This window comes from Nannospalax galili, unplaced genomic scaffold, assembly GCF_000622305.1.
Source record: "Nannospalax galili isolate Female #2095 unplaced genomic scaffold, S.galili_v1.0 scaffold253, whole genome shotgun sequence".
In the NCBI taxonomy this organism is placed as follows: Eukaryota; Metazoa; Chordata; class Mammalia; order Rodentia; family Spalacidae; genus Nannospalax; species Nannospalax galili.
The window spans coordinates 243,638-255,701 of NW_008335287.1; the positions used below are offsets into that span (position 1 = coordinate 243,638).

The 12,064-nt window shown below is 40.3% G+C and overlaps 1 long non-coding RNA gene across 1 annotated transcript in view; it reads right to left on the reverse strand.

The window, feature by feature from the left end:
• The window catches only part of LOC115069768, a 44,060-nt gene extending 36,450 nt beyond the window's left edge, over window positions 1-7,610 (reverse strand). Inside the window, exon 1 of the long non-coding RNA XR_003848999.1 lies at window positions 7,482-7,610. This is a non-coding gene — a long non-coding RNA (uncharacterized LOC115069768). The remainder of the gene's footprint in view (window positions 1-7,481) is intronic.
• Window positions 7,611-12,064: the final 4,454 nt, after the last annotated feature.

Consider the following 12,064-nt stretch of genomic DNA (forward strand, 5'->3'; position numbering starts at 1 on the left):
AAAATTATTTGTTTTTCTAATACGCTATTAACTGTTTCTCAAATCAGTTCTCTGTAGTTATTCTATCTCCATTTTTGCTTCTTTATGACTAAGGTCTTTAATGGCATCAGAAGTACCCAGGACTGAAATGCAATCTCAAAAGGTTATTATCAGAACTTGGTTCAAAGAGAAAGCAGTGTGCTTATGCTTCACTTGTGTACAAGAGCTGTCATCAGTAACTATTCAGGTACAATTGTTTTTTGTTTTTGTCTAACATTTCCTCCTCCTCCCCCTCCTCCTCCTCCTCCTCCTCTTCCTTCATGGTGCTAGAGACAGAACCCAGGGCCTTGCTCATGCTAGGCAAGTTCTTGACTGCCAAGCTACATACCCAGCCCTCTCTTTCATCTTTTTAGTGTTGTTACACTAGCATCCCCACCCCCACCCACCCCAAATTTTAAGGCAGTGAGTTACCTCTGTCTTCCATTCCAAACAGGAATGAGATGTGTGGCCAAAGACAGTTTAATGAAAATGACCTTGGAAATGTCACAGGAGTTGTAGATAAAGCCTTCCCTTTCCTTTTTTTTTTCTGGTGGAGACTAGAGATGGGTTAATCTAATGGAAGGCAAAGATACTAACTACTCATAACCTGCTAAGAGCCTCCATCAAGTTGTGTGCAAAATCGAAATGAACCCTGGATCCTCACCCCTGGAATTTCCATGAGCCAATAATTCCCCTTTGTGCTTAAGATAATTTGGACCAGAAATATCTTTTTGTTAGAAAAATCTAGAGTTTTCCTATTTTGCCACCAAGCGCATTGTCTTCTCCTTGCTGTTTGCAATGACACATCAAGGGGCCATCTCAAGGAGACACCTAGAAGAAACTGAATAAAGACAGAATCTCCTGTTCTGATTGTTTTTCAAAATATGCCACTGTTTCTCCCATCAGATATTTTCCCAAGATTAAGTGGATCAGATCTTCGCAGTTTTCCTGCTTTTTACTGTTTTGTTTTGTGAACATATTCCTTGCTCTACTGTGAGGGGGATTGTCAAATGGGGCAAAAGCAAAAACACGGGGCATAGATGATTTATCAATTTGACAAATAAATGAAAATCGTTTGCATCTCCTCTGACGTGGTATACGACACCATCTCTAAAGTGGTACAGTTGGTCACTCATGTCCACAAGGTCTGCCTTCAGGGACTTCACCAATGCGGGCTCAGAAATATCTGGGAAATATCATCTGCATTGAATATGTACATAATATTTTCCTGTCATTATTCCCTAAACAACACAGTACAACAACTATTTACCTTGTATTAGGTATTATACAAGCCAAAGAGAACCTGAAGTTTACAGAAAGATGGATAGAGATTATGTACAAATACTACATAATTTTACATAAGTAGCTTGACCACCCATGAATTTTAGTATTCTAGGGGGATTCTGGAATCAGTCTCCACAGAGACAGAGGGAGGACTGTATTGTGCAAGGGGCTTTACAAAAACGAGCTTATTTTGTCCTTAAACCTACTTCTTAAGCAGTATATAGTGGTAAATCAGCTCTGGGGAAAGGAAAGGGATTACTGATATTTGGGGCTTGCCTAATTCTGTGGCATATATAGCCCCACCTTGGAATTCAAGAAACCAACAGTTAAAACACTGGCTCCCAAAGCTCCTTTATATCTAACAACTGGCTCCTGGAGGCCAGTGAAATGGATTCCAGTACATTAAAGGAGGATCCTGTATCAGAACAGCCATGCGGCTCACCCAAACCCAGCAGCATAAACCTAGGTTTGTCCTCCTCTTGAGCCAGAGTCTGTCCTCTGGGCTCCTTTCCAAACCTGGGCAGGTTTTTACTATGTCATTTGAGAAAAATACATGGAACTCAGAGGCAGTTCAGACATGCACTGCAGGGTCTAGAGAGATGGCTCGACAGTTAAGATCACTGGCTGCTCTTATAGAGGATCTGAGTTTGGTTCCCAGCACCCACATGGCAGCTAACAACCACTTGTAACTCCAATTCCAGGAGACACACCGCCCTCTTTGTGGGCATTGTACACACATGGTGCACTTACATACATGAGGGCAAAACTCTCATACACATAAAAATAAATAATGTATCACATTTAAATATGTATCACATTTAAAAAATGTCTAGTGTTAAGAGAATAGTTAAACCACTTGTATTTTATGTGTAGAGATTAATTATTAAATATGACACTTATCAACCTCTCTGAGAAATAGTTACCATACTTGCCTGCCATAGAATGTTCTGAAGATATTCTTGCCTAGCTCATGTCTGGCAGTATAAACGAAAATGAAAGAAATGGCTTAAAAATGGAGCACGAATTAATAGAGATCTATGAGCGTGATTCAGTTCCAACCCTTCATTAACTCATGTCCTGCCATGTTCCTTAATCTTACTATAAGCCTTTCCAAGAGGTTTAAGAAATCTATGTGTGTTTAGAGCCCAAGAAAAACACCAAGTTATAATCATGGATTTAAAATCATTCTATTGGGTATACATAAATGCCAAATATTAATGTACTATAGAAAATTAAGTAAATTATAGCTGATGAGAGGTTACACTAATTGCCCTTCATCCCCTTTTGCAGGCTTCACTACAAAGCCTTTCTTGGCTCACAAGTAGGGGATTTTGTATATATTGTTTATTATTTCACTCCAAGCCCAAAAGCCACAACAAAGCAAAATTGATAACAATTGTAAACATTAGATAATAACATCTTTGCACAGCAGAGCTATCAGAGCTCACTAGATAATAGGCAGGCAAGCACTTTGGAAAATTCAAAGCACTGCAAAAATGTAAGGAATTATTGTGTGAAAAAAATTTCAAAGGTAAAATTTGTCAAGAGCTCCATTAATACACATTACTTTCAAGCTATAGATGTAAAACAAATCAAGAAGTTTCCTCGCTAAATATAGTAACTAATGCAGTCTGATAGCTATTTTTTTGTAATGTACACTAAGAGGTATCACTTTAGTTTTTAAGAAATTCAATCACCCCTGTGTCTCCTACCAAAGGTATTAAGAAAAAATTCTCCACAGGAAGTAAAAGAGAATTTTATGTGTTAATATTCATATAAATCCTTATGTTTTAAAAATCCTCACACCATTAAGAAATTATTAAATTTAGGTAGGACAATGATAGTGAGACATGTTTTATGAATGTTCTCATTTGTTGGAGTTATATAATGAAATATTTACAGATAAATTAATATATCTGCAGTTTACTTCAAAATGTCTGGGAAGGGTGAGGTGGGGGCACAGCCAGCCACGTTTTTGCTAATTGCTGAAGTTATGCATGGAAGAATTCTATGTATGTTTGAAGTGTTCTTTATGATAGCTCAAGGAAACTCATTTTAAAACCACACTTGAAGCATTTGGAATATTTCTAAGGGTTAAACCAGAGAGCGTATGAGAATCTGCTGCCAGAATACTGACCTCACAGCCCACTCTTGTCCCTCTGTCCCCACCTATTCCCTCATTCCTGCCAGAATAATATTTCTAAAAACCAAGTTAGCTCATGGAATTTCCTGCTTAAAATATCTTTTGTGAGTCCCTACCACCTCAGGATACGGTTTGTGATTCTTTCTTTTGTGACTTCACAGCGCTTTGAACTTACTCTCTTCCAGAAAGTTCATATGTAGTTTGCTCCTTTCTCTTCACGTCTTTTTTATATTTGGAAAGACTGTGAGCTCCATGGGGATAAAGGTTGTGTCTTTTCATGAAAGGCTGTGTCTTTCTATCAGTGTATGGCTCACTGTGTAGCATGTGGTAAGTATTCAATGAACTTTTGGTGGGTGAATCAATGTGGAAAACAAATTATATAAAAGTGTTTAGATCAATGAAACTTTAACACACAGAATGGTGGATAGATGGCTCATTCTTAGAAGCTGTGTTTAGTTTTGCTTTAACTCTTCTAAATAATTCAAGAAAGCTATTTATAATCAAAATTAAAGATCAATACTCAGCTAATAAAAGCACATTTAAGTTAAGAAAAAAAAAGATGAATAAGGCATGTAAGGTTTCCCTGATACTCTCGGGTGTCCATATTTAAAGCAACCTAACTACTGGGGGAGCATCCCTAATTCAAAAATTCAAATCCAAAATGTTCCAAAATCTCAAACTTTTTTGAGTGCTGATGTGATGCCATGGGTGGGAAACCTTACATCTGACATCATGTGACAAGGCCCAGTCAAAACATAGACACCTTACCAACAGCCTTCAGGCTATGTATATCAGGTATGGATTTTGTGTTTAAATTTGGATCCCATTCCCCAAACATCTCATTATTTATATGCAAATTTCTCAAATACAAAATGTAAAACACTTCCTGTCCTAATCATTTTGGTTAAGGGTTGTTCAACATATATTAGGAATGTCTAATCCTTAGCAGATAGTATTTTGGTAAAGATGGACTGCTTTAGGATAGCAATCAGAATCATAAAATTCACCTTTAAAACTCGAGTACTCCTCTACAAGTAACAAAAGACAGATACAGCCGGTTGTGGTGGCGCACACCTTTAATCTCAGCACTCAGGAAGCAGAGGCAGGTGGATCTCTGTGAGTTCAAGGCCAGTCTTGTCTACATAGTGAGTTCCAGGACAGCTGGGGCTATAGGGAGACGCTGTCTCAAAAAAACTGCCAGAGGTTGGGAAATACCATCTACGCATAGGGAAGAGACATCAGACGTGGCGTAGGAGGTGAAGCAGCACGTTTATTTATTTGTTTGCCTATTTTATTCATTTATTATTGTGTGCATAACATGTATGTGGTGTTCCCGTATCCCACAAGTTTTACTGAGTCCCTGCCCCATGCCTGGAGTTGTTCTCAGTGCCGAGGAGAGAGTAATCCAAAGACCCAACTTCCTGGAGATGACCAAGTGTCAGAAAAGACCGGTGATCGGCAAGCAGGGGGTCAAGCTCAAAAAGACAAAAATAAAAAAAAGACAGATACATTAGACATCACTACGATTAAAGCTCTGCTCATTTAAGGAAACTAGAGTGCAATGGGCTGGAGTGTGGCTCAGAGATGGAGCACTTGACTAGCGTGCACAAAGTCCTAAGTTCAAACCCCCAGTGCTGCAGAAAACAGAGATGGGTAGGGAGTATGGGGGAATGGGGAAGGGGGAGAAGGGGGTGAAGAAGGAGGCGGCAGCAGCAGAGGTGCAAGGAAGGAAATACAGTGAAAATAACTTAGAACAGAAGAAACTATCTGTAAAGCATGTACCTGATAAAGGTCTAATATTCGGAGAACACAAGTTGAAAATCAAAGACAATAATGCTTTTTTAAGAAAGAGGGGCCTGGAGAGATGGCTCAGCAGTTAAGAGCACTAACTGCCCTTACAGAGGACCCAGGGTCGATTCCCAGCACCCACATGATGGCTAACAACTGTCTGTAACTCCGGTTCCAGGGTTTCCAATGCCGTCTTCTGACCTCCAAGGGCACTGCATGGCATGCGTGCACTTACATACATGCAGGCAATACACTCATACACATAAAATAAATTAAAAAAAAAATCAAAGACAAACAACCCCAGTAAAAGTGAGCATGGAGTCTGGCCTGGTAGCACAGGCCTGTAATCCTAGCTACTCAAGCGTTGGAGGTAGAAAACTCTCAAGTTCAAGACTTGCCTTGGCTACAGAGTGAGTTCAAAGCCAGCCTGGGCAACTTAGTGAGACCCTGTTTCAAAATAAAAACTGCAAATAAGGATGGGAAGATAGTTCAGTGGTAGACTTGCCTACACACACACACACACACACACACACACACACAACAACAACAACAAACCAAACAGAATACAGAATGAGCATATTGATGGATGGTGAAATCAGCTTTGTGCTCTTCAGGACTTGCTGGGTCTAAGGTTGTCTCTTACAATGATAAAATGTTTTTGGGGGCTGGAGAGATGGCTCAGTGGTTAAGAGCACTGACTGCTCTTACAGAGGACCCAGGTTCAATTCCCAGCACCCACATGGCGCCTACGAACCGTCCTTAACTCCAGTTCCAGGGGAATCCAAAGCCCTCTTCTGACCTCTGGGGAATTGCACCACATGGGTGCACTCACATACATGCAGGTAGTACACTCATACACATAAAATAAAAATAATATATAAACTCCAATGGACTCTCATATGAACATTTGAAAAGTGCCCTGTTCTGACTTTTTTCTAGTTCCCTGTCTAGAACATGTAATGCTAATTACTCTTACCTTTACTTCTCCTTCACATCTCCTATTCACCAGTCAAGGACTTTCTTAGAGACAAGAGTTATGCAATTTGGGAGTCTTTTAGATAGACCCACTGAAGGGGTTCTCCAATTGCCTCACCCTGTGTTCCTGTTCAGCATGGAAGAAGCCAGAGCAATCTGCATCCTTATTCCCTATTGGCAATTTGGGTAACCCTTTCAGAGGATAATGTGATAAGAATAGGAGGTAGGAATTGGCTGCGCAGTTAGGGTAAAAAGACCCCAAAGAAATGTTTCTTGGCTAAAAGTCAAAATGTCCTTGGGCCTGTTAGCAATGTACTCCATTCCAAAGGCCAAAAATGTCAAAAGTGTTTTGGAGCTTGTACCTAATCTTGAAAGATTTTAGGGTTACCTTTTCAGAGGGGGGGGAATGTTGGAGGGGAGGGAGTGGGCATGGATTTGATCAAAACACCTTATATACATGTATGAAATTCTCAATAAAGTTTTTGTAAAAATTTAATAAAAGATATCTAGGTCATCTAAAGACCTTACCATATTGTTAACATTCAAAATATTTTTTTTAATGTTTTCAAACTAGATAGTGATAATGGTTGTAAAACATTGTGAATAAGTTAAATGTTATTGAATTCCTACTTCAAAATTATTAATATCGTAAATTTGATGTTATGTATATTTTTTCAAAATAAAAACATGAAATTTTCTGAGACCAACTTTCAAAGCTTTTGTGTTGAAGCACATGGTCTGGGTCCTAGGAGCATGGCAAGCACACAGTGATTTGATATAAAAGGTCTTGTGGGAACACACTTGAGAAACGCTAACATGGCGTTTGTATGGGTATTTAAATACCTTCCATAGTAAAAATCTCCCAGCATATCACCTAGCAAGGAAAATGTCTAAGACGCATGACATGTTACCCTCTAGAGTTCCTACTTCTTAACTTAGAAAACTGCTAACAACTTTCAACGACATTGCTGCAGAGCCTGGTTACATAAGCAAGCGTTCAACTTCCCCATTCAGAACTCTTCTGCCTTGACACCTGAAATCAGTTTTGCTCCTTGGTCAAGGTCATTCTCCCTTATGCTTTTGATATTCCTCTTCTCTCTCTCATAATCTTAGCATTTTTCTTTCTTTCTAATGTCTCTTTCTTTGCAGTCTAAAACCAGGTACATGCTTCTACATCTTAATAATGGGTCTCCCTTGACCTCCAAGATCCTCAGGAAGCCAGTGGGCATGTTCTTGCTTAGTTCCCTCCTCCTTCTCCTTCCCTGTGCTATACCTGTTTAATCCTTGAAGCCAGCTTCTGAGACTTGGGCTGCTTTCATCCACTTCACTATGGGGAAAACGATAAACTCCATCAGGACCTGAGTTCAGGAACAGGAGCTCTGGGCCTTCCTGCTGCTCTTCAGATAATGTGAAAGTATCTCTGTTCATGCTCAGTGAATTCTTACTGAACCAAAATAGCATCTCTCTGATTTGAAAAGCTTCGAGAGTAGAGGAAGTTAAGGCAGAAAATCCAGGTTTAATGATGTTGACTCATTTGGAGCTTGCCAAACTTAAATAAGTCATCCTGACTCAGAAGTCTGCACCATTTCAAAGTAATTTTGATAGGCAGCAACTGGAAACTTGTCCATGAGCCCTCAGAAACCTGTGGTCCAAGACACCCTGTATCAATACCACAGACATTGAACAGTTCACAGCCAAGGACTTTTTCTGAGATTTCCTAGTACTTTTCCTGAATCTTCCCCCACCCCCATTTATTAGAGAGATATTCTGAAATAAACAGGTGGAGGAAAAACCAAGCCAAAACAAAAGAAACCAAACAAGAGTGGGCAGTTCTGGCAGGATGCTTACCTAAATACACAAGTCTAACAAAGCAAATGAACTTTTTGTGCTTTTATAAACATCCTCTTCCACTTTTGTTCCTGTATAAATTCCTAGGATTTTAAAATCTTCTTTGACAAGGCACTTCTAAAGCTCTTCTTTAAGGGAGTGACTCTAGATAGGCTGACTAGACTCCAGTGGGTGAACTTGCTCCGAGATACATCCAGGTACAAATGCTGGACCAGATGGGATGTAACATATATGACACAATGCATGAAATCCAGTAAGGGTGGGGCTATAGGGGGCACGGAGAGGGGAGGGAGTCTAAATTTGATTAAGCATCTATTATATGAAATATACAAAAACTCAATAAAAATATTTTAAAACCCCATATAGTACAAGCTGCATTTTTTCACTTTGGAATGAATTTGCTTTAATTTTTACTGACAGTGAAATAATTATTGGATTCATTTACTCATGGAATTTATTCCTGGTTAGTGAACTACCTGCGTTACAAGAGTCAAAGTATGCTGTGGACATTTGCACCCTTGGGTATAGAAGACAAGGAAGGAAGGATGACGTACACAACCAGGGACAGAGCGCAGTTAAGGGCTGAAGAAGCTCATTCACATCAGCTTCTGTCAGATGTCCTCAGTTTTCCTTGAGCCCTGCTCTTATGCAGGCATTGTGCGCAGTGATGAAGACACAAAGATGAGACAGAGGTTCCTACCGTGACAGTGTTTCTGTTTCACAGTATAAAGTCTTACCACACCTGGAGACAAACCCCAATTCTGATGAGAAGGATCAGACACGAATAGCCCAACAGTGAAATCCCCAAATGCAAAGGGTTCCCTTCCGTTGGCCTGACCACTGAGATGTCATACATCAGGATGAGTGATCTTGCTATCAGAGCATCAGACTTGAACCCAGACTTTTAAGAAAATCCTAACTAAGAAAAAACAAAATACTACTTGTTACTGTTATTGTTTATGAAGGGGTGGGGGGTGGTGAGCAGTAATTGGAAGGCTCTAGAACATACTTTTAGGAGCGTTGGAACACAGTGTGTCTTCTGCTGCAGTGTTCCAAGGGAATATTTTTCGTGTTACTCATAGGAACAGCTGACTGGGAATTTCCCTGCTTGTTAGAGTGAATGAATTTAGCAAGAAAAGTCCTGAATCTTTTCACTTCCTCCCATCATAAGTCAGCAGTACCTCAGGACAGGAAAGAGCAAACAAGTGTCAGACAGAAGTTATTCATCTACAAATGATTCAGGTAACTGGGGTTTTCTTTCTGAGTTTTCTACCCCCAGGCAGGGAGTTTTTGTAGAAAAACAACAACAAAAAGAGCTACTGGCCTGGCTTTCCATGCCTCTGCTCTCCCAGGGGCAGTCACATTCCATTCTGGAAGGCAATTCTGCAGAAGGCCAGGGCGGCTATGCAGGTGGAATGTGCCCCACCTCTAAGCACCCCCAAGATTCTTAATGATGGCTGTACTTCCCCAATTCTAACTATTCTTTTTTCATTCAGGAAATACTTTAAGTGTCTTACTTGTTAGGCACCATGTAGGTGCTGAGAATTATAGTGAGGGAAAGTGGTCAGAGACTTACAGCATGTTGGGTAAGGTACCATCAATCAGTGTGTGACATAAATGGGGGATGAGTTGGAGGAAAACATTGAGGAAAAGAAACATAGCACTTAGCTGCTTCCCAAAGTACCAGAAATGGACTGAAGTGGTGGCAGCTTGGGGGATAGAGCTGAGAGATGAGCTGGAAGATTCCAAAAGAAAGGAGAAATCCAGGAGAAGAGCATCAAGGAGAGCTGCTTACCAGTGCAGAGGCTGAAAGAGCAGAGAGAACATGATTCTAGGTAAGGAGGAGAGCAGCAAAAATGGAAAAATGAGAGGAGAGTGAGAAAGAGAGAGGGGGAGAGGGAGAGAGAGGGGAGGAACAGAGGGGGAAAGAGGGAGGGAGGGGGAGGGGGAGAGAGAGAGAGAAGGGGAAGGAGAGAGGGAGGAAGGAGAAAGGGATCAATATATAAAAAGCATATTGTATTTCTACACATTAGCAATGAACAACCAAAAATAAAACTAAGAAAACAATCTCATTTATAAGAATATCAAAAAGGACAAAATACTCATTGGGAGTAGATTTAACAAAAGAAATACAAGCTTTGAGTACTGAAAACTACAAGACATTGTTGCGAGAAATGTAAGAAGCCCTAAATAAAGTGGCGCGTGTTCACGAACTGGAAGATTTAAGATGTATTAACCTCAGGTTACAGATTCAACATAATTCCTATCAATATCTCAAATGATTTCTCTGTAGAAATCCTCAACCTGATCCTCAAATTCATGTGGAAACTCAGGGGACTTAGGGAAACAGTCTTTAAACAGAAAGACAAAGCCGAGGATAGACATACTTCTGGGTTTCAGAGCTTCCTATGAAGCTGCAGTAATGAAGACAGTGTGCTATTGGCCTGCGGACTAACAGGCAGCTCAGGGAGGCAGCCCTGACAGTCCAGAAACAGACACTTCTGCCTCAGTGGGTTAACGGAGTTACTCACGCTCATGAGGGCACCAAGACAGTTAAAGAACAGACTATTCAATAGCCACGCCAGGACAAGTGAAGTCACATGCAAGAGAAGGACACTGTACCTCTCCTTCATATTATGTGCAAAAACTATCTATCTGTCCTCTATCTATCTATCTATCTATCTATCTATCTATCTATCTATCATCTATCTATCATCTATCTATCTATCATTCTATCTGTCATCTCTCTATCATATCTATTTTTGAGATGGGGTCTCACTGTGTAGCCCTGGCTGGTCTGGAACTCACAATATAGACCAGGCTGGCTTCAAACTCTCAGAAATTTGCCTGCCTTTGCCTCCTGAGTGCTGGGACTAAACATTTGCGCCACCACATCTGGCACCAGACTCTTTTATACTGAATGGATGCCTTCCTTTCTTTTCCTGTTGCTGTGACTAGATACTCTGACAAAAGCAAATTAGGGGAGAAAGGGCTTGTTGAGCTGACAGTTCCAAGCTATAGTCTGCCACGACAGGGAACAGAAACGAGCCCCTTAGCTTTATTAACTGAATCTACAAACATCCTATAGCTAATACCCTATTAATGTAAAAGAATATTTTCCTGAGATGGGAAGAAGACAGAATATCTGCTCTCCTACTCCTATTAAACACCATGCAGGAAGTCTCAGTCAACATAGTCAGGAAAGGAAAACAAACAAACAAAAGGCATGTGATAGCTGAGGACGAGCTAAAACCATTTCTATTAGCAGATGGTCGTCTACATAGGAAATCTGAAGGCAGGCCTGGGGACATGGCTCAGCAGATAACAATGCCTACTGCTCTTTCAGAGGACCAGAGTTCTGTGTCCAGCACTGACGGTGGGTGGCTCACAACCCCTGTAACTCCAACCCCAAAGGGACCTAACAATCTTTTCTGACCTCCAAGGGCACTACACACATGTTATAAGCTCCCAAACAGACAGACACACATACACATATTTAAAAATGAGAAGATTTGAGGGCATGTACAAAAACTCCTTGGGGGTGCTGGAGAGATGGCTCAGTGGTTAAGTGCCTTAAACGTAAAAGAACTATACAACTTCAGAAAGGCAATGGTTTCTTAGATATGACACCAAATTCACAAGTGACAAACGATAAAAATAGAAAGTTGAGCTTCATCAGAATTCTGTGCTTTGAAGTACACAATCAAAAAAGGAGAAAACACCCCACAGAACAAGAGAAAATATTATAAAACCATAAAGCACCTGAGACATATATCTAGAGCACATAGTCTTACAACTCAAAAAAAGAGAAAAAAACCAATGAGAAAGTGTGCAAACTGTTCTGTTCACAAGCAGAACAAATACACAAACACAGACCTCCTCACAGAAGTTAACTCGAAATTACATTAACCTAATGCAAAAGGTGAAACTACTAAACTCTTGGATGATAATATAGAAAATCTAGATGATGGGTGTGCGGAAAACTTTTATGCTTAACATCAAAGGCAT